Source organism: Coregonus clupeaformis, chromosome 13 (genome assembly GCF_020615455.1).
Source record: "Coregonus clupeaformis isolate EN_2021a chromosome 13, ASM2061545v1, whole genome shotgun sequence".
Lineage (NCBI taxonomy): Eukaryota > Metazoa > Chordata > Actinopteri > Salmoniformes > Salmonidae > Coregonus > Coregonus clupeaformis.
Genome location: NC_059204.1, coordinates 23,760,696 through 23,780,127, shown reverse-complemented (window position 1 = coordinate 23,780,127; position 19,432 = coordinate 23,760,696).

Sequence of the window (19,432 nt, the reverse complement as noted above, 5' to 3'; positions counted from 1 at the left end):
TAAAACCAACAAAACATCTGAGGGTGGAGATTTAAATCTGGCAAAGGCAATATTAGTCAGAGCAGGATAAATGAGACCTATCAAAGAGGAGCATGTGAAGGCATCTCTCCACAGGCCAGTGCAGTACCCCCTTGGGGGTTGAGTTCAGCTCTGGATCCCCCCCACCCCCAGGACTGGATCACTCCTTTAGCTGATCTATCTCTCATTTAGACCAATCCTGTTAGGGCCATGCTCTGCGGTGCTGCTCTCTGATCCTCACCCAGCAGCTTCTACAGGAATCCACATAGCAGAGCTCCTTCCCTTTCTCCCTCCCTCTCTCTCATCCCCCATCCCACCAACACAACAAATAACTCACCTAAGCTGACAGGTGACTCAGAGAGAAACGCAAGGTGCTATTTCTCATCTTCCTCATGGTGGTGTGAATGAGAATCAAATTAATTTTGATGCGCGACAAAACAATTATTTTACAAAACTTTCTGTGAATGTGAAACGAGATTAAACATATTGATATTTACTATCATTTTCATAATATTTCTTTGTAATAAGATAACGCTTACGATTTAGTGTATTAGTTACACTGGTATGTAAATAGTAGCTCGGTCTTGGCAGTCCTCAAAGAAGTATAATGTGCCACATAACAGTACTGAATAAATAAACCAGCAGCACATCCATAAGAAGGCAGTCGTTGTCCGCCCTTACAAAGCCAGGGGCAATTTATGATCTCTACGTGACCCGCTGCAGTTAGTACAGGCCGATATTAAGTCACACCACTCGTAATTGATTCATTTCAGACGGCTCCCTAATCGTGCCATAGACTGGGTCCTGGCAGACAGACCTTATGTTAGGCCGTAACCCCAAGAGGCCTCTCATATACCCCTCAGTGATAAAGGTCCCCAGTGAGAGCAGAGCTGGGATTAAGGAGGCTTTATGCTTCGTGTTTGTCAGACGTACAGCTCAGGCAGCTAAAGACCGCCTCTTCATAAATCTCCCCTTTGCCTGCCTGGGACCTGGCTGACTCAGAGCTCTGGATGGGAATTCCTCCTGTCTTGATCAGTCACATCCTCTCTTCTCTGAGCTCCAAACCAACCTGCCTCCTTTCCTACTTATAATAACAAAAAATCAATTATCATACAGGCAGTGTCTGCGCTCTGCTTTGGAGGGCAAAACATTCTAAGGCACACATAGGCCCAGGGAACATTTGATTGGATGCATCAATCACTATTAGGAGGCCATCTGCACATTGACACATACAGCCAATGAAATGGGAACGCCATCTTGGTACGATTTAAGACAACGTTTATCCCACTTATCATTGAATGAGACACTCCTGACATTGCACAATAAAATACATTAAGTCCAATAACGTCTGGCTATGTCTGTAGCAAGCCGTTTCAATTTAGCCCCCTGTTCCATATCGGTAGGAATTCCACAGTTGGGGAAGACTGGAAACACATGTGGTTACTGGAGCTTCAGGAGATGCTGCTGCCTGCTGAGCAGATGGATGCTCTGATGCTCTGCTCTTAACGTGGGCCAGACCAGGGACCAACAGTGGCCTTGCTTTCATCACCCCTACCTGTCTGGCTTATCTTTAGGGCTTCTGGAGGACATGATGGAGAGGTGAGGAACAGAGGGGAGCCAAAATCAGAGGTAGTAGGGAAGACAAGGAAAGAAAAGAGACTGCTGTAGGGTCTCAGGGGGAGACTAGATGTCAATCACAGGTGGGAAAGGCTTTGACTTTTACACTCACACCTCTCCTGGATGTCAGTCGTCAGGCTTTGATGCCGACCCCTCCGTGTGAGACCCCCAATGTGGTCTGATTTGACATTTCAAGCTGTTGCTCAAGATTACATTACATGCTGTCTGTCTGTGGATGTACAGTAACGAGAATGAAAGATGTCCAGGAACAGGTCCAGAAAGAAATCCCCTCACATTGTTAAGACACTTCACTGAGGCTTCAGTTGCTAAACCTACAGTGAGGGAAACAAGTATTTGATCCCCTGCTGATTTTGTATGTTTGCCCACTGACAAAGAAATGATCAGTCTACAATTTTAATGGTTTATTTGAACAGTGAGAGATAGAATAACAACAACAAAAATCCAGAAAAACGCATGTCAAAAATGTTATAAATTGATTTTCATTTTAATGAGGGAAATAAGTATTTGACCCCCTCTCAATCAGAAAGATTTCTGGCTCCCAGGTGTCTTTTATACAGGTAACGAGCTGAGATTAGGAGCACACTCTTAAATGGAGTGCTCCTAATCTCAGCTTGTTACCTGTATAAAAGACACCTGTCCACAGAAGCAATCAATCAATCAGATTCCAAACTCTCCACCATGGCCAAGACCAAAGAGCTCTCCAAGAATGTCAGGGACAAGATTGTAGACCTACACAAGGCTGGAATGGGCTACAAGACCATTGCCAAGCAGCTTGGTGAGAAGGTGACAACAGTTGGTGCGATTATTCGCAAATGGAAGAAACACAAAAGAACTGTCAATCTCCCTCAACCTGGGGCTCCATGCAAGATCTCACCTCGGGTGAAAGTGTTGTGGTCAGATGAGACCAAAATCGAGCTCTTTGGCATCAACTCAATTCGCCATGTTTGGAGGAGGAGGAATGCTGCCTATGACCCCAAGAACACCATCCCCACCGTCAAACATGGAGGTTGAAACATTATGCTTTGGGGGTGTTTTTCTGCTAAGGGGACAGGACAACTTCACCGTATCAAAGGGACGATCGACAGGGCCATGTACCGTCAAATCTTGGGTGAGAACCTCCTTCCCTCAGCCAGGGCATTGAAAATGGGTCGTGGATGGGTATTCCAGCATGACAATGACCCAAAACACACGGCCAAGGCAACAAAGGCCTAGCCAGTCTCCAGACCTTAATCCCATAGAAAATCTGTGGAGGGAGCTGAAGGTTCGAGTTGCCAAACGTCAGCCTCGAAACCTTAATGACTTGGAGAAGATCTGCAAAGAGGAGTGGAACAAAATCCCTCCTGAGATGTGTGCAAACCTGGGGGCCAACTACAAGAAACGTCTGACCTCTGTGATTGCCAACAATGGTTTTGCCACCAAGTACTAAGTCATGTTTTGCAGAGGGGTCAAATACTTATTTCCCTCATTAAAATGCAAATCAATTTATAACATTTTTGACATGCGTTTTTCTGGATTTTTTTGTTGTTATTCTGTCTCTCATTGTTCAAATAAACCTACCATTAAAATTATAGACTGATCATGTATTTGTTAGTGGGCAAACGTACAAAATCAGCAGGGGATCAAATACTTTTTCCCCTCACTGTATATACCACCTGCACTGATGGAGAGGCTGGGCAGGGACAGCGTTGGGTAAAGAAGTGGGGGCAGGTGTAAAGGCATGCAGAACCGTGGGTGAGAACAGAGGCTGTGGTGTCTGTTGTCTGGGGTTGCTGTAGAGGGTTCTTAATCGTAGGGACGCATTTCCCTTTCAGCAGAGGTGAGCTGGAGCTGGGACTGATTCCCAGGGCTGGGGCTGATATCTAGTACAGTAAACCACCAAATATAATACACATTATGGAGTGTCTGCCTGCCTCCAAGAGTTAACCTGAGCTCTGAAGTCACCTCTAATTGCGTAAACAACTCCCAGAGTCAAATCTTTAAAGGTGTAGTCCACAGCGTTTCCCATACGCTCCCTCCAGGAGATCATTGGGCTCCCGAGTGGCGCAGCGGTCTAAGGCACTGCATCTCTGCTTGAGGTGTCACTACAGACCCCCTTGATTGCCGTGATTGGGAGTCCCATAGGGCGGCACACAATTGGCCCAGCGTCGTCCGGGTTTGGCCGGTGTAGGCCGTCATTGTAAATAAGAATTTGTTCTTAACTGACTTGCCTAGTTAAATAAAGGTAAAATAAAAATACACAAATAAATTAAAGGTGCAGACCATTAGGTTCCCTCACGCTCCTCTAAATGTTCCTGTTTTGGAGCTTCTGTCTGTATACCATAAACAGTTTCCTGACTGACTCTCTGTTGCCATATTTACGTGTGCCGTTGTGGTTTGTTTAATTGTCTGCCCTCTGTGGACAGAATGTGATGTTGGAAAACATGATTAACGTAGACAAGAGTTAGTTGCCCGGGCTGTCAGTGATGAATAGCATGAATCCATTGAGTCAGAGCGGATGTTAGGATGGCATGCCTAACGTTTACCCATCCTGTTATGCCAGGAGCACAATGTATGTCTTTCAGACCTTCAGTTCTATTAGAACAAAAAGTTAACCCATCCTGTTTTTCTGGTACGCAAAGGCTACATATCTCATTATCGTATTTGTGTAAACATCAATGTTCCCTCTAAGCAGTGTGGTTGCACGGGAGCTCAGTAGCATCTCTCCCTAGACTGCCATGCAGAAGAAAGCAGAAGAAATATCAGCCCACAGAGAGAAGCACGAGATTGAACTTCACTTAACTTTCTAGAGTTTTCCCTGTTAGTTAACACTATCAACATTTCCCTTTACTGTGGCAATTGTGATTGAATCAACGCAATATTAGCCACTTTAAATGCAACATAGCGAAACGAAACAAACTATGCAAGACTTAGCATGCAAAACTATGCAAGAGATTTTGTTGTAGGCAGAACGCATCAGAGTAGGATTCTATTGCATTGACATGCAAAACTCAGCCCTTACTCTACACAGACCTGTGCGGCATAACCAATCAGAGCTGCAGTAGGCCTATATGCAAATACACTATTGCCATATATGGATCTGTGCCATTTAAACTGGACTGTTTACAGCATGTGCGGTCTCACCACTTGTTTTGCGATCAAAGCGAGAGCTGCATGTAGCTACGTGTGCACATTTTGTTAATATCCTTTGCTAATTAGTGAGTTATTAGCCCACTTAGAGATACTTTGTAGTCAGCAATAGGGGAGTGATTGCTTCCTACAAGAGCACAAAATGTGTACATTTCTAGACTTTGAAAAGAAAGTCAGGTAAAGAGATTTTATTTTGTCTTAAAGGGGCAGTGTTGTATTTTGAGACAGGCTTGAATAAGCTAAGTAGCCAACAGAGCCAATAGGCAGAGGGTAGCTAGCATAAATTGTCTGATTCTCTGTAATAATGGTATCGGAATAATAATGCATTTTATTTTGTAAAGTGGTTTCTTGCATCAAACAACACAACAACATTTTAGTCACCTCCTTGTCTAAAGGACAAGTGGATAAACAGGTTAATGTCAAGCCCTGCATGTTTCTTTTCAAAGGTCTCATGGAATGTAGGCCTACATTGAACACCACACATTGGCTGCTGCCGTAGGCTGAATGATAGAACAGCTATTTTCATGTTAAAATGTTATGGGATGCATTTTCTCCATTGTTTTTGATGGTAGACCACTCTGGTAGGCCTACATTATGATCAAATAGCCACAGTAGCCTACTTGGCCACTGTTAAAACTGTAACTTAAAGCGGGTACAGCCTCAGCGTTCACAGTAAATGCACACTGGAAGTTGCACAGAATTTTTACAACGTTCAAGTTTGCGCTCAGCAGACCTGAAATGTACTCAGCATCGAAAAATATTAGAGGGAACATTGGTCAACATATACAGTTGAAGTCGGAAGTTTACATACACTTAGGTTGGAGTCATTAAAACTAGTTTTTCAACCACTCCACAAATTTCTTGTTAACAAACTATAGTTTTGGCATGACACAAGTAATTTTTCCAACAATTGTTTACAGACAGATTATTTCACTTATAATTCACTGTATCACAATTCCAGTGGGTCAAAAGGTTACATACACTAAGTTGACTGTGCCTTTAAACAGCTTGGACAATTCCAAAAAAAGATTTCATGGCTTTAGAGGCTTCTGATAGGCTAATTGACATCATTTGAGTCAATTGGAGGTGTACCTGTGGATATATTTCAAGGCCTACCTTCAAACTCAGTGCCTCTTTGTTTGACAACATGGGAAAATCAAAAGAAATCAGCCGAGACCTCAGAAAATAAATTGTAGACCTCCACAAGTCTGGTTCATCCTTGGGAGCAATTTCCAAAGGCCTGAACGTACCACATTCATCTGTACAAACAATAGTATGCAAGTATAAACACCATGGGACCACGCAGCCGCCATACCGCTCAGGAAGGAGACGCGTTCTGTCTGCTAGAGATTAACGTACTTTGGTGCGAAAAGTGCAAATCAATCCCAGAAAAACAGCAAAGGACCTTGTGAAGATGCTGGAGGAAACAGTTACAAAAGTATCTATATCCACAGTAAAACGAGTCCTATATCGACATAACCTGAAAGGCCGCTCAGCAAGGAAGAAGCCACTGCTCCAAAACCACCATAAAAAAGCCTACGGTTTGCAACTGCTCATGGGGACAAAGATCATACTTTTTGGAGAAATATCCTCTGGTCTGATGAAACAAAAATAGAACTGTTTGGCCATAATGACCATCGTTATGTTTGGAGGAAAAAGGGGGGGCTTGCAAGCCAAAGAACACCATCCCAACCGTGAAGCACGGGGGTGGCAGCATCATGCTGTGGGTGTGCTTTGCTGCAGGAGGGACTGTTGCACTTCACAAAATAGATGGCATCATGAGGAAGGAAGATTATGTGGATATATTGATGCAACATCTCAAGACATCAGTCAGGAAGTTAAAGCTTGGTCACAAATGGGTCTTCCAAATGGACAATGACCCCAAGCATACTTCCAAAGTTGTGGCAAAATGGCTTAAGGATAACAAAGTTAAGGTATTGGAGTGGCCATCACAAAGCCCTGACCTCAATCCTTTAGAAAATGTGTGGGCAGAATTGAAAAAGCGTGTGCCAGTAAGGAGGCCTACAAACCTGACTCTGTCATGAGGAATGGGCCAAAATTCACCCAACTTATTGTGGGAAGCTTATGGAAGGCTACTTGAAACGTTTGACCCAAGTTAAACAATTTAAAGGCAATGCTACCAAATACTAATTGAGTGTAACTTCTGACCCACTGGGAATGTAATGAAAGAAATAAAAGCTGAAATAAATCATTCTCTCTACTATTATTCTGACATTTCACATTCTTAAAATAAAGTGGTGATCCCAACTGACCTAAGATAGCAAATTTTTACTAGGATTAAATGTCAGGAATTGTGAAAAACTGAGTTTAAATGTATTTGGCTAAGGTATATGTACACTTCCGACTTCAACTGTATAATAATTTGTGTCAAAATAATTAATTTGCCTCATCATGAAATAGCAGGTCAAAGCCTTGTCTCCCTATGTGATTGCTTCCCCAAGATGTAGAAAGAGCACTCCTCTAACCAACACCAAAAGTGCCAGCAAAGCGTTTCCAGAGGATCTAGATTATAGACACACATTCCATAGTCCATATCCCTGTCAAAGGCAGCTGTGAGGACATTCTATGGAATACAGTAACACTATCAAACAACAATATAATAGCATCCTATACTACCGAGAAATAGCTATCCTCAGATAATCCAATAAACTATATTATATGGTATCCTCACTTTCTGCAGAGGCGTTGATGTTCATACTTTGTCCAATGTCATGTTTAAAATCAGTAATGACAGTGAAGTTAATGGCATAATAGTGCTATTTTATTATTAAAGGAAGGGCGAGTGCGACAAAGACAGCATTAAACGCTGGAATGTTCTATCTAGGTTTCATTTACAACCTTGACATTTTATACTGCTGCTAAACAATCTTGTTGCATTCTTTATGGTGGAGCAAAATAAAATAATTACAAAGGGAGCAGGGGGATACTCTGCCATACAGTAGGAGCAGATCAGACTCTATACATTAGAAGGGAGGAAGCAGGAGGATGTGAGAATCTTGTCTGTGACTAACTGTTGTGGCCAACAAGAGCAAGTATTTCTCATTACTCTTCAAAAGGCCCCAAAACTACTTTCTTCCCTTATTCCGTTTCATCACATCTGGGGTGTCTTTCAATCTCTCTCTCTCACCCTCTTTCCATCTTTGTACCACAGAGGCCCTTAATGCTGGCTCGTCCCCGTTATGCAATGCTGCTGGATTTCATAAGTTCTTGAATAACAACAATTTGTCGGGGTTCTTCTCTGAAAAGTTGGTCAGAGAAGTGAGGGTGAACACAACGTGTGGAATGATAGGTGTCTGCCGAATGAGTGGCCGCAGAGCAGAGCAGAGCTGGAGCCAAGGAGCAAATCGCTGGAAGGGTCCAAAGTTACAGAGCCATGGCATGTTCCTCCCCTGATGGAAACTAGGCCATATGGAACTCGAGATTGATATGGAATGCCTGGACCACAGAGCCTTCTCAACCTCCCTAGCACCCAACAGAGGGTGTGTAGAGTGTGTGAATGTGTGTGTGTGTGTGTGTGTGTGTGTGTGTGAGAGAGAGAGAGTGTGTAGGAGTTTGGCAAATAATGAATATGTGATTAATATGAATGAGGGAAAATAAAACAAGGCTTCGATACAGACTGCCATGAAAGTTGCAACTGAAGGGTAACACAATGTGGATTACACAACTTTCCTTTGCTTGCTCAAATGCATTGTAAAATACTCTGTACATTAAACAAATAACAGGTTTCTCTTTGCTGGATGCTTAGTGAGTCTAAAATGTACTGTTCTGCACCATTACTCAAAGCTGAATCAATAAAATACAACATTATATGTTTCCATATGTCTCTAGGTCTATGTCTAATGTACTAGCTTTCCAATGGCAGGAAAACCTACCTTTTTATCCAGCCTATGATTTGATTCAAGATATTTATGTATTCTGCAGATAGTGCCCAAATTTCTCAGCAGGCAAGTGAATGGAAACAATCCACAGAAAACATGACAACTAAGGAGGAATGGAGGGAAATGGGGAATAGGCTAAAGGACAAATGGCAGGCAGAGAACTTCTACACCGGGCCTAGCTGACACTGACATGACTATGGTGGAAGAGGAGGACCAATGAATGAGCGGTGATGTGACTTGACCTTAATGAACCTCACACAATTAAATAGAACACTATTTTATATTAGTGTATGTAAAATATTATTTTCTATTCATATATTATATTGCATCTTTATGGTGAACCTTGGCTTCTACAGAGCACGTTTCCCCCCATCAGACCACAAGCCTGATCTGATTGGGTTCCTGACTACTTTTAATGGAGCCCTATCAGATCCAACTGCGCTCTGAGGCCCAGAGGATACTGGACTCACTGAAACCCATGTGGAAGTTGGATAATTGGGGCTGGATACTCGGCTTAATTTGTGTCTGCATTGAGAATGCTGATGAAGATGTCAGCGATGACAATGTTTCCTCAGTTATTTACTTAAGTCTTTTATTTTGGCTTAAGAAGCAGCATCTCTAATAATATAGTAAGCTCTCAGATTTGGAGGTTGAATACAGAGAGCATGTCCCAGGATGACTTGGCCACTGAATTGTGCTTTCACAAAGACGTTTGACAAGTCTGCAAGAAGACCAGAGAGGTTTGTAAGAAATTAAGCAGACACATTGATGAATGGTTTGCTGAAAATAATAATCCCAGATACATATCTAAAACCAACTGTTGGGTTTGGCCATGTAGGGCGGTCTGCCACTGCCCATAGATATGCATAGCAACCGGGAGCTAAAAAAAAATAATAATTCACATCAGATTTATCAGCCAAAAGTACAGGGGAAAAGGGCAAAAAGTTATCCAGACCGATACATCTGCACATACAGTAGAGGAGAGTGGGGTATGTTGAGCCATTTTTTACATTTAGCATCACTACGTCAAGGGAAGTATTGTATTCTTTCTAACAAAGATGTCTACATATTTTTCAGGATGTTGTGTATCCCTGGAAATAATCAGAATTCATGTAAACATAACCGTTTTGAAAACATAGCTTGCCCCAAAAAAGTGGTTTCTTTGCACAACTTACCCAGAGTATGGGGTAAATTGAGCATAGGGACAAAATACATTGAACCACCTTGGGGTAAGTGGGTAATGTAAGTGGGTAGTGTCCTGTGACAGTGGTGGGTGAAAGTCAAAGATTAATTCATGGAATGGGGGTGTGGTATATTGTATATCTTAAATGTATGACTACATTCATTTACAGTATAGATCTCTCTGTTCAATATCACTTACCCTTCCATTTCTTGACCAGTTGTCTGGGACAGGGATGTTGTTTCGATGTGCCAATTCGTAGGCAAGTTCTCTGCATTTGAGGCTACTAAGCCCATAAAACTGGTCCACGAGATTCTTGATATGTTTAGCAAGCTCAGACTCCATGTCATCAGATAAGACCCGGTGTGCCTCTTCTACTCTATCATAGCCTCTCCTTCACACAGGTTCATGTTGGTTTTCTTTTTTGTCAAAGTACCTCTTCAGTGTCATTCAGTCAATTTTTTCATCCCTTGCTACTGCTCAAATGGAATTCTTCCCTTCTCACACTTCCTTGGCTGCTCTCTCAAGAACCTCAAGGGGGGCTAGACCCCTGCTTGTTTCACATTTGTATACACAGGGATGATAATGTCTGCTCTGTAACAATACAAATGCACTATTTTGAGTTCATATGCACGACACCGCAAAAGTACTATGCATAAAACTGTCTAAACGTAATCATTATTTGTATAGGGTATGGTGGCCATCGGCTCATCTACAAAACAATCTTAAAACGATCTACTTTGGTTTAGATACTCCATTGAGCTATTGCCCCTGATATCAAAGCATCACCACAGGTTGGAAGCCATTCTTCCCTTCAGTGAACAGCTTTTATACTCTGACAGACATACAGCCCACAGAACAGAGTAAATCTTCTAGCAGGGTCTTCATACCTGCTGATAGGGTTTACAGTGGCTTGCAAAAGTATTTTGTTGTCTTACAACCTGGAATTAAAATGGATTTTTGGGGGGTTTGTATAATTTGATTTACACAACATGCCTACGACGTAGAAGATGCAAAATATTTTTTATTGTGAAACAAACAAGAAATAAGGCAAAAAAACTGAACTTGAGTGTGCATAACTATTCAACCCCCCCCCCCCCCCCGAAGTCAATACTTTGTAGAGCCATCTTTTGCAGCAATTACAGCTGCAAGTCTCTTGGGGTATGTCTCTATAAGCTTGGCACATCTAGCCACTGGGATTTTTGCCCATTCTTCAAGGCACAACTGCTCCAGCTCCTTCAAGTTGGATGGGTTCCGCTGGTGTACAGCAATTCTTAAGTCATACCACAGATTCTCAATTGGATTGAGGTCTGGGCTTTGACTAGGCCATTCCAAGACATTTAAATGTTTCCCCTTAAACCACTCGAGTGTTGCTTTAGCAGTATGCTTAGGGTCATTGTCCTGCTGGAAGGTGAACCTCTATCCCAGTCTCAAATCTCTGGAAGACTGAAACAGATTTCCCTCAAGAATTTCCCTGTATTTAGCACCATCCATCATTCCTTCAATTCCGACCAGTTTCCCAGTCCCTGCAGACATAGCGTTTTCCTTGATTGGCGAAAAAAGCTCAATTTTAGTCTCATCTGACCAGAGTACCGTCTTCCATATGTTTGGGGAGTCTCCTACATGTCTTTTGGCAAACACCAAATGTGTTTCCCTGTATTTAGCGCCATCCCTCATTCCTTCAATTCTGACCAGTTTCCCAGTCCCTGCTGATGAAAAACATCCCACAGCATGATGCTGCCACCACCATGCTTCACTGTGGGGATGGTGTTCTCGGGTGATTAGAGGTGTTGGGTTTGCGCCAGACATAGCGTATTCCTTGATGGCCAAAAAGCTCAATTTTAGTCTCATCTGACCAGAGTACCTTCTTCCATATGTTTGGGGAGTCTACCACATGCCTTTTGGCGAACACCAAACGTGTTCACTTATTTTTCTCTTTAAGCAATGGCTTTTTTCTGGCCACTTTTCTGTAAAGCCCAGCTCTGTGGAGTGTACGGCTTTGCAGCTCCTTCAGGGTTATCTTTGGTGTCTTTGTTGCCTCTCTGATTAATGCCCTCCTTGCCTGGTCCGTGAGTTTTGGTGGGCGGCCCTCTCTTGGCAGGTTTGTTGTGGTGCCATACTCTTTACATTTTTTAATAATGGATTTAATGGTGCTCTGTGGGATGTTCAAAGTTTCAGATTTCTTTTTATAACCCAACCCTGATCTGTACTTCTGCACAACTTTGTCCCTGACCTGTTTGGAGAACTCCTTGGTCTTCATGGTGCCACTTGCTTGGTGGTGTCCCCTGCTTAGTGGTGTTGCAGACTCTGGGGCCTTTCAGAACAGGTGTATATATACTGAGATCATGTGACAGATCATGTGACACTTAGATTGCACACAGGTGGACTTTATTTAACTAATTATATGACTTCTGAAGGTAATTGGTTCCACCAGATCATATTTAGGGGCTTCATAGCAAAGGGGGTGTATACATATGCACGTACCACTTTTCCGTTATTAATTTTTTTAAATTTCTTGAAACAAGTTATTTTTTTCATTTCACTTCACCAATTACATGAAATCCAAATAAAAATCCATTTAAATTACAGGTTGTAATGCAACAAAATAGGAAAAATGCCAAGGGGGATGAATACTTTTGCAAGGCACTGTATATAACGGGATGCCAGGCAAGGCTAGGTCAGGGCAAAACCTTTCCCTCCCTTTAGCCCTCTAACCCCACCTCCTCTTTTTGGTCCTAATGTAGCAACTCCCTCTCTCCCCTCCCTCTCTCCTCTCTACTCACAGCTGCCTGGTTGCTGAGAGGAGAACAGCATCAAATGTGCGTGACTCCTGTGGTCAGGGATGGCTTCTGATCTAAAGGCTTCAATACACCTCGGCCATATAACCAGACAATTAATAGTGAGAACTCCTTCTGGGTCTTCTCATATAAAGGTATAATGGTCTTCTCTGGTAAAATATATGATTGCCGTCTCATATAAAAGATACAATTGGCTTCTCATATACATCCTTGCTGACAGTGTCGATGTGTGTCTCATTAAAAGATGAGCTCTGATTAAGTCAGAGCAGAGTTTGCCAAACGTCTTCAGACCTTTCGAGAGACAGTTTGGCCCAGGGGAGAAGCTGTCCAGAGAACAGTTCTAAGTGCTCTGTCTAGGCAGTTGAGGAAGTCTGCAGAAAAGAGGGGCTTTAGAATGTTACAAATTACGTGTGGGTGGGTTATACACTGAGTGTACAAAACATTTCCATGACATAGACTAACCATGTGAATCCAGGTGAATTATTATTGATGTCACTTGTTAAATCCACTTCAATCAGTGTAGATGGGAGGAGAAAGGTTAAAGAAGGATTGAGACATGGATTGTGTATGTGTGCCATTCAGAGGGTGAATGGGCAAGACAAAAGATTGAAGGGCCTTTGAACGGGGTATGATAGTAGGTGACAGGCGCACCGGTTTGAGTGTGTCAATAACACTGAGAAGCATTGGAGTCAACATGGGCCAGCATCCCTGTGGAACACTTGACACCTTGTAGAGTCCATGCCCTGATGAATTGAGGCTGTTTTGAGGGCAAAAGGGGGTGCAACTCATTATTTGGAAGGTGTTCTTAATGTTTTGTACACTCAGTGTAAATGGCTGAAAGTGTCAACATAACTGCACACTCGTCTCCCCATGTGATGTATATTTTAACAGAACTGATGCATTAGGTATACTAATCCTCTCAGTGAGGTCTGCTGCCTGCGAAATGAGTTTGGGTATACATGGTTGAAAGGGTCACTGTCAGCCACAGGAGATTGGTGGCACCTTAATTGGGGAGAACGCGCTCGTGTTAATGACTGGAGCGGAATCAGTGGAATGGTATCAAACACATAAAACACATGGTTTCCAGGTGTTTTATGCCATTCTATTTGCTCCGTTCCGGCCATTATTATGAGCCGTTCTCCCCTCAGCAGCCTCCTGTGCTGTCAACAGCCTCCTGTGCTCCCCTCATGTATATTCCATCCGAACTGATGCAATCCTAATATCCTAAGAAAGGTCTGCAGGCTGCCATTGTTGTGAATAGTATGGTGAGAGGATGGTCATCCATCCTATCAGTCACAAGATACACATAATCTATTAATGCATGACTGTCCCTCAAAGGGAAAATAAAGAATGAATCAATCAGAGAAACGAGAACAGAAAAAAAAAAAAAAAAGAGAGCGGTGCATTGTCCAAGAGAGCACGTCTTACAGAAAAACATGTAGCAATCTATAGCTGTACAACCAACTGATCATCCGGTAAAAAATCTGAAATTCCTTTGGTGTAGTGAGAGGGCTTTCGGTGATATTGTTACCTATTGTTAGCCAAAGGGGACTGTTGCAAAAAATGTATTGTGTATTCCTCTCTCCCCCTCCATATGTCGGGTGTCAATTACGTCACTCATAGCTTGTAAAGGTAATTATAGAACGCCACAAAGTGTTAATTTAACACACAGTGTTCATATGAGCTTGTTAGCTAGCTTGCACTGCGCTGACGTCAGCCATAAGCGATTGTGTTCTATGGTTTTAATCTCACAAAGGTCCACAAAGGAACCGTCACGGTCACTGCAATGTTATTTTTTGCCTAGTATATTCCACTGACATCTCTCCAATCCCAATATTGATATCGCTCCAATGAAATCAGTTCCACACAAATTTGTTTCATGAGGTTCAACATGTGGCTGGGGAGAGAAGCGAGTCAGCCCCATAAAAGTCAGGTTTGTGGAGAGGGAGGGAAAGATTTGGTTTTTTTTATGAAAACACTGGAGGGGTGATTCTTAGGAATAAAGCGTTACTGCTGGAGAGAACGCGGAGGCCGGGCCGGGCAGGAAGATTCCAGGCAGACCAGACTGGATCGAGCGGCTGAGATGGGTGAAACAGCTGACTGGGGCTGCAATGCGGCGTGGCATGGCCTGGACATGCTCACACAGTCCACAGTCAAAGGGCCAGACCCCAGGAGAGGAAAAGAGAGGAGAGGCTGGGATACCTTCTTTTAGTATATCTTTGCATACAATATTATCACATTTTCATTCATTGAGCTTTTATTTTCTAGTACTCTTTTATTTACTTAATTACTTTTTTATTGTTGTTGCATTGTTGAGAGGTGAACCTGCAAGTCAGCATTTTGTTTCACTGTGTACTCCATGTATATCACGTGTATATGACTAATAATCAAACTTGAACTTGATACGATACAATACACCATGGCTTGGCCATGTATTTCTCAGACATGTGGACCAGAGCAGATCGTTTTCCCTCCATGCTCGTAACCTATTCCCCTTATCCTTGTATTATGACTATAATCCAGCTATAAAGAATGATGGTCCCAGTATGAGGTATCTGCTCACTAATGAATTAAAAACTCCACTCCACTTTCCTCTCTCCCTGTCCATTTAAATCTATACTGTTGAACACCTGCCAGATCTGATTTTTTACTCAAGCTCTCATCTCATTCTCATCACCTCTGATTAGCCTTAAATGGACTGTTGCTGGGGCGAGGCAAATAGCATTACTCATACAATCACTACACACAATGGTACAGTAGGCTACACTCTGCCTGCATTGCATTGAACTCTATGACAGTGAAGTAATGTTGATGGAATGGAGCATTCGGAGTGGAGTTTTCTATAGATGGTCCCACAAACTGCCGTTGTTTTAAATAAGGCAAGGTGCTGTATGTGTGTTGGTAATGTACGTGTAGGAAACACCATGGGGGGAAGGGGTATTCTCATATTAATCCATATATAGACACACACACAGCTATAAAGCGAGCTGTGCACTGATTTGGACAGTGTGTATTTTGCGAGGTGGTGCTGATGGTGAACAGCTCAGCAGACCTGACACAATGGACATTATGAACTCTCAAGCTGTGCTCCACGTTTCACACATACAGTACATAGATGGGTTTACAGATGGGAGGACAGAGTGAGGCCAGCTCACTCTCCCTGCTCTATCAAGCTTTCTAATCGCCCATACACATTACATAGAGCCTTTGCAGTATGCATACCAACTTCTCCTTGCTATAACAGAGCATACACCTGTACATGACCATATTAAGTCACCCACAACTCCTTACCTGGGTTCCTAAGGCGACAGGTGTCGCTGTAATTGGCTGAGTTGACATTCCCAGCTCTGTGTCTGAGGCACCTGTACAGGATTAGGTCTAAGTAGACAGACACACTGTAACAGTGAGACAGAGAGTTTATAGGATTGTGGAAACAGGAAACAGCCTTATGAAGACCTGGACACAGAAAACACTGAGGGACAGATATACTATAAGTGCTTGCATAAGTGCAATAAACAATAAACCATGAAAGGTACAACAAAAAGTGACAAATAAAAGTAAGAAAACTGATGAGTTTAGGGTACAATGTAAAAAAGACAGTTCCACATTATGGCTGTATTTGTTATTAAACAGTGTAGGTGCAAACTATTCAACTAATGCAAAGCCTATGTAAATCTGATCCTGAGTGTCTATATTGAAGTACAGCGTAAACTTATGACAAGAGTGAGTATTGTGACAAAATACTGTCAGAAAACATGGATTTAACATAGATAACATTACATAATGATGTATACAGAACAAAAATATAAACGCAACATATAAAGTGTTGGTCCCATGTTTCATGAGCTTAAATAAAAGGTCCACGAGTATTTCACTATGTTATAAAGCCCTTTTGTGGGGAAAAACTCATTCTGATTGGCTGGGCCTGGCTCCCCAGTGGGTGGGCCTGGCTCCCAAGTGGGTGGGCCTATGCCCTGCCAAGCCCACCCATGGATGCGCCCCTGTCCAGTCGTGAAATCCATAGATTAGGGCATTATTTATTTATTTAAATTGACTGATTTCCTTCTATGAACTGTAGTCCAGTGGTTTGTAACCCAATTTGAGCAAACCAATGCAGCTCTTTTAAGTTGTGTTATTAGGTTACTAAGGTTATTTGGGTTATTTCCTACAGTGGTAACCAAGGGCCTCAAACAGGCAGGATAGATTCATTGCAAAACAATGTCAGTCATGTAACTCTTGAAAAGGACATGTTGTCATAATATCACACAGAAGATGACAAGAGGACATATTTGTTGCCCGAGCCATGCTGTCTGTCAGGGTGGAGCAGAATAAAAGTGCATGGCACAACTGGCTGGATAACCTCAGAATAGGACAGGGACATGACTTGGTACAAAATGGAGGGAACTCATTGTCGTCTCGTTTCTTAAAAGGAACAAAGAGATTTAAGTAAGTTCCGTAAGAGCCTTAAAACTAAATATAGAATAGAGACAAGGACGGTGGGGTAGAGGTATAATGTTTCATTATGAAGTCATGTCTTGAATTGTTAACCAAATCATAGAGATATAGTAGATAGATTTGAGAGGAATATAAAACTGCCTGAGGTCTTAATGCACCTCACCAGTGCAGTGTCTGTAAAACAACAAGCCCTCTCCTTGTCTCCTCCTCTCTGGTCATTTAACTCAATTACAGATGAAAAGCTTTCTAAGGACAAGACCGCTGAACCTGAAAGCCCCTGCCTCCACACAACCATTTAATGGGGTGAAGGAATATCAGTTGAGTTCTTACGTGACCATTGTATTTTCCTTTCCTTCTTAAAAATACTTTGATGGCACCATTATGAATGCATGTCAGCTATGGATAGGACAAACACTGATTTCCTTTATGCCGTGGGATGTTTGGCTGGAATGGTTGCAATTTAAGGTGCTCATTGGTCATCTCTTCACCTCACAGCTGCAACTAACCAGCAGATCCAAAACCTTATACTTGCTTACAGCTGCACTACAGGGTCGGACAGGTCGTTTGCTTAAATTAAGACACTGTGGAGGAGGCGCAAGATATGGCTTGAAAAACGTACCTCAATCCAGAGATAAGAAATGGCGTTGTACTCCGTATTGTCCCATTATCCCAACTGTTACACCGAGAAGATTGAACGACTGCTAGTTTTTTCAGAAAACTGCCATTTTTGTCCTCATGCTGGGTAGCAAAAGCCACAGCAACCATTTTAGAATGGCACTAGAACGTTCGTTGATCAACAAAGAATAGTCAGCCAATCAGGTTCCATGCGGACTAAGTCGTCGCGCTGTGGAAATGTCTGAATAAAAGTCCAGTGTGGGGAATGGCTTAGTATATGTTAAACTGCCAAAACTATGGATGCTCGTCTGAAGTACAGTAATTCATTGGTAATCCATGTCATTGTTGTCAAGGGTGCAGTAACTAAGGCCTTGCATTAAAGAACATAATTGGTTAAGGAAAACTGTGATAAATAAAAAAGTATATCAGTTTCACTTAAGGACCAAAGGATTGACAGCCGTCCCATATAGATTGCAAAATAGTTGGGAAGAGATCTTTGACGTACCAATCCCATGGCATAGTGTTTATGAACTGACACGCAAAACGACACCGGATTCAAAAATTAGAATCTTTCAATTTAAATTATTATATAAAATTCTTGCTACCAATAGAATGTTATTTATATGGGGGATACAATCTTCCCAGCTCTGCAGATTTTGCTGTGAAGAGATAGAATCATTAGATCATTTGTTTTGGTTCTGTCCATTTGTAGCTTGTTTTTGGACACAGGTCCAGGAATGGCTAAAGGATTGCAATATTTACCTGGAACTAACCTTGCAGATAGCATTACTGGGTGATCTGAAAAGTCATAGTCAATCAATCAATAATATAATAATACTTTTAGCAAAAATGTTTATTTTTAATTCACAATCTGTAGAAGCAATGAGAATAGAAAGGTTCAGAACTTTTGTAAAACATCACAGTATGGTTGAAATATATATGGCAAATAGAAATCCTATATGGATGGTGTTAAGAGATAGATGGGAGGTATTGAATAGAGTTGAAGGATGGGACTAATAACAAATAACAACAAATAATAACAAAGATAGCTAATAATGTAAGCATACTGTGTCCATAATAAGTATATAGGTTGTATGTTGGGAGCTTTTGGGAAAGAGCACAGTTAGAAAGATATGGCATTTAGAAGCAAACCGGATGGACATCATGAAAATGATCGGAGAGGTTGAGAGTAGAAGAAGTTCAGGAGCAAAAAAATAAATAAATATATATATATATATATATATATATATATATATATATATGGATATAGAATTATTGTAAAATTAACTCTGTCCATAAGGTGTAGATAGTAATTATAGACCGGAAGTAGAGGCCTGGGCGTTGTTGTTCACTAATTTACTCCAAGTAGAGAAAGGATGGTGGGGTTGAAAAGTAATAAAGGGGAATATATATATATAAAAAATAAAAAAAAACATGGGGGATTGGAAGTGATGCAGACAATTACATTGATAGAAGATACAATCTATCTGCAATATTAAGCTGATCCATCCCCCCCCCAAAAAAAAACTAAAAAAACTAAAAAAAATTAAATAAATAAAATTAAATAAAAAAAATAACATTAAAAAAAAAAGTCGTCGCACTGTGGAAATGTCTGAATAAAAGTCCAGTGTGGGGAATGGCTTAGTATATGTTAAACTGCCAAAACTATGGATGCTCGTCTGAAGTACAGTAATTCATTGGTA